The sequence below is a fragment of the Littorina saxatilis genome, linkage group LG13, assembly GCF_037325665.1.
Source record: "Littorina saxatilis isolate snail1 linkage group LG13, US_GU_Lsax_2.0, whole genome shotgun sequence".
NCBI lineage: Eukaryota > Metazoa > Mollusca > Gastropoda > Littorinimorpha > Littorinidae > Littorina > Littorina saxatilis.
The window spans coordinates 40,111,296-40,116,295 of NC_090257.1; positions in this window are offsets into that span (position 1 = coordinate 40,111,296).

A 5,000-nucleotide genomic window follows, 5' to 3' on the forward strand; every position below is an offset into this window, starting at 1 on the left:
GAAAACAAAAGCAATATCAAAACACTTTATAATCAACAAAAGGCAACTCACTCACAAACAAATTGATTATTAGGTTTTTCTGAGTGAGATATCGTTTGAATTCAGACGTACAGTAGTCCAGGCATATTAGAGAACAACGTTGAAGTGACAATGACTAGGTTTAAAATGTCCCTTATCAGAAAGTTCAACCTCAGTCCTTTGATGTTTATTAAACACATTTTCATATAAAGTTGGCGCTTCATACGGAAAAATGGCTTTGAAATTGACCCAAATCCTTCTTTGGGCTCTGTAAATGTCGTTTGGGGGTATGGTTGTAAAATGGTATCTACTGGTCACCCCAATGTATAAACTGAAAACTCTTTCTGCACCAGAACACGCAGAAAGGATTGTATCTGCCTGATGTCTGATGCTTTTCAAAATCCCCAACCACTAACACCTTCAAAACGGACTTTAACTGACACTGTTGTTTTTTTTTACCAAGAGACATGGATTTCTTTACCCGTCTTGGTCACATTTTTGATAGGGGTCAATGTGACCTTGACACTGACGACATGTGGCCAGATGTGGATCACTATGAAATTCTAACAAAGGCCCACTCAGTGTTTAAGTTTGTAAGAGATATCGTCCATAGTAAAGTTAAAGGGGCAAGCTCACATCAAAATATGTCTACAATTCAACTTTGAAGGGCTCCTCTGACCTTGACATTGAAGCGAGGTCAACCAAAATGGTATCAGAAGATAAGGCTTTCTTTTTCTTGTATACCATACAAAACTAAGCCCGCTGTTTTTAATTTGTTTTCCAGAAAACTGGCACAATGTGAAATTTTGCAGTTTTTAGACCACATTCATTCTCCCTGTGACCTTGACCTTAAGGTAAGGTCAAGGTTCTCAAGTATCTTTTTTGAGCTCTTGGGGTCATACAACATTTTGCAACATTTGGTGTTTCTTCACTTCATAGCGTTGGAGAAATATCCAAAGGTAATGTTCAGTACAGACAGATAAAGACGGGCAACGGACAACGGCTGGACGACCAGGGTGAGTATGTACGCTCACTTTTGCTACACATGCGAGTAGCGGCTATTATCCGTTGTTCACAAAGCATTCCTATATAATGTTTGGAAACAATGGTAGGGATAAAAATCAACCGTTTCCAACTGTGCCAAAAAATCAAAAAGACGCGTTCTATAACGGTCAAACGGTCCCTTAACAGACTTGGGCGGGGTCATCTAACGGTTGGCAGACAGCACAAACACCCTGTGACTGCTCGCAAGGAAAAAATAAATCTGGATGACAGTATGGCTACAACTACGTCGTTTAGTGTAACCATAACCCCTGAATGTATGAACAGCAGAAAAGGCTGTCTTTGACGTCACTGTATAATAAGAAGCACAAAAGGGATTTTTTGGAACTTTCTCTTGGTTGGAGACAAACATGTCCGCAATGCATTCGTGCATCAAGCTATCCATGCAGTCGTTTATTGTTGATTCTTTAGCTCCTCTATGGCAGGGGGATTTTCAATTTGTTTTCCTTCAATTTCACTATGGGAGTTGTTCTTAACATACGTTTGTTAAGAAAATTTTGGCTGATTGTAAAACAGCTGTAATATACGGCAGTCCAGGTTGTCCTTCAACTGTAAAAATGAAATAATGCTCTTTAAAGTATCATTTACAACAGTGGTGGCTGTTTTCACAAGTATGCTACAAAAAACACGACAATACATAATACATAAGGAAAAGCCCTATGTTTGGTCAGTTGGTGAGATAGGTAAATGTTATTTTTGTGTGACAGTTCTGATGGTTTTCAAAGGGCTAATTCTTTGCTTTTCGACATATGCCCAACTGAAAACGCTTTAGCAACTCAAGTGCACACGACAACCATCTAAATAGACTACATGTTCGCAGAAAACACAATACTGAATATAGAGGGAAAAATAACGGCTCTTTTTAAAAGCACTTTTAGTAGTGAAGTACTTTTAGGATTGTTTGGAATTTTTTACCAGCAGACACCCTTTTACTGCTGAGTGTCTTAGTATTGTAAGATGTGTGATTTGAATTTTGGTTTAAAGGTGCCTTTGGTTTGAACACCCCTACCCCTACGAGGCAGAAATACAAAGAAATAGAAGGAAATTGAGCCTATTTGGAACCAGACTTTAGTATGTTCCCATGGGGGGATTCACGGTGCGAATGACACTGCGTCAGCTTTTTCATTTATCTTTAGTATTTTCTTCAACTTTAACTTTTAGGACCATGTATGAGGTTGTGGCAAGCTAAATACACAACACGACGACGTCTCGGAAAAATAGTAAGGATTATATAGGGAAAAACAACAGTGTCAGTTAAAGTCCGTTTTGAAGGTGTTAGTGGTTGGGGATTTTGAAAAGCATCAGACATCAGGCAGATACAATCCTTTCTGCGTGTTCTGGTGCAGAAAGAGTTTTCAGTTTATACATTGGGGTGACCAGTAGATACCATTTTACAACCATACCCCCAAACGACATTTACAGAGCCCAAAGAAGGATTTGGGTCAATTTCAAAGCCATTTTTCCGTATGAAGCGCCAACTTTATATGAAAATGTGTTTAATAAACATCAAAGGACTGAGGTTGAACTTTCTGATAAGGGACATTTTAAACCTAGTCATTGTCACTTCAACGTTCCCTTCACTAAAGTGGCTAAGATGCCTGGACTACAGGTGCACGACAGGCACATAAATTCACATATACAAAGATACAAAAAAAAGTGTTCACTTATGCCTAGCGAAGAAAAAGAAAATTGATGGTAAAAAAAAACGTACGAACAGACCTTCTGGTGCACACTGGGATGTTTAGAAGGCTATCTTTGCTTTGCATTTTGTTTTGCTTTGAGTGATGCTATGTATAGTGTAACGTGGTTCATTTTGCACTAACACTTGAGATATGATAACAGTATATCTGTATGCATATATCAATTATCACTTTGTCTTTGCTTTCATTGTGTACACTACCCGACGAAAGAAACGCAACTCATTCGCGCCCACTGTTGCAAGTGATTTGTCGTCATTTTTAAATTGTCGTAAAATATCAACCAGATAAGTTACATCAAAAAGGAAAACAGATTCGTGGAGGATATTTTATCGGCTGTACGTAGTGCATAGTATTTAATCGTTTACTTTTTTTACCTTTTCAAAAACTGTGTTATACAGGGTAGGGGTCAAGCGAGTCGTGGTTGCAGGCGAACGTGTCACTTTGACATGCTACAAAAATCGTACACACTCATAAAAACACTAAATGCACACACAGACACATGGATACACACTCACACATAGATAAACAGACAAACGAACAAAACAAAGTCCCTAAGATGTGCAGGTCCGCTTCGCAGTGCTGAAATAGACGCCCACTGTCACATTGAAGATCGCTGTCCCAAACTGCGATAATGTTACGTACGCTTTGACGAATAATTCTAGTGAAATGATCATGTTGAGAAATGAATTTCCTCCACATTTGTCTTGAACTAATTGAAAAATATGCATTTTTACGAATTTTGTAGCGTGCCGAAGTGACACGTTTGCCTGAAGGAGCTTATCCCAAACAACCCTTTATAACACCGTCTAAGTGATTTATGTTCATTTTTCTATTATGTTACGGTTTTGCGAATAACTCAAGTTATATAATCATGTTGAGAAGTGAATTTCCTCCCCAGCTGTTCTTACCTGGTTGAAAAATATGCATTTTTACGATTTTTATAGCATGTCAAAGTGACACGTTCGCCTGCAATCACGACTCGCTTGACCCCTACCCTATATAACACAGTTTATGAACAAATAAAACAATATAACGATTCAATAATATCACTAATCGTACAGCCAGTAAAATATCCTTCACGAATCTGTCTTCCTTTTCGATGTACCTTATCTGGTTCATATTTTACGACAATTTGAAAATGACAACAAATCACTTGCAACAGTGGGCGCGAATGAGTTGCCTTTCTTTCGCCGGGGACTGAACACCATCAAACAGTTAACCCTGACATGGCTTTCATGCATTATAATTAATCCTTGTCATTATAGTATATCTATAACATAATTGTATCCTTTTAATCCTTGGGCAAATACGTATCTTCATGATTTTCCGCGCAACATCCCGCAAAGTATATGCTTTGCATATCGCGTAAAACCTAAACTGTATGAAAACACATGCCTAAATGTCCACATGATTATGAGTACCGAAGTGATAGATTACATTCTAAAGTATCTGCTTGTTGAACTTGTGAATTGATACAAAATGGATGCAAGGTCTGCAGGCATAGTCTAACATTAGTTTGTCTGTTTGTTTGTTTGTTTGTTTGTTTGTTTGTTTGTTTGTTTGTTTGTTTGTTTGTTTGATTGTTGTTTGTTTCTTTATTTCTTGTTTGTTTGTTTGTTTGTTTGTTTGCTTGCTTGTTTGTTTGTTTGTTTATTGTTTCTTTCTTTCTTTCTTGTTTGTTTGTTTGCTTGTTTGTTTGTTTTCGTAATTAGTTAAGTCAAGGCGTATCACATGCTCTTACCTTGTTCAGACAGGACACATCCTGCGCCAATGAAACAGCAAAGTGCAGATAGTTGCCCAACAGTCGCTGGCTGTGTGCAGTCTAGCCCCTTTATTTAAGCCCTCCTCGAGAATGCCTTTCACATGGCAACCTAAGCATGACATGACTTGACGTCGTACACTCTCGTCAAATAACCACTTGGAGCTTGACGCATTGTCTAAGGTACGATAGGCAGACTTGCGACAGCGGATTCTGCGACAATTTGCGACAGACAAGCTATCTAGGATCTTAACAGGCAGCCATGCACGTGTATACAATCCTTAAAGATAAGAACAGAAATGCTTCATTCTAATTAAGTTGAAACGTTCTACGTTTGTGCATGTAGGCCTACAAAGATAATCGATATCAAATTACGTGTTGCCTGAATGGCGGGGGAAAACCGGTCATACACGCACGTAAGAACCCACTCGTGCAAAAGCATGAGTGAACGTGGGAGTTTC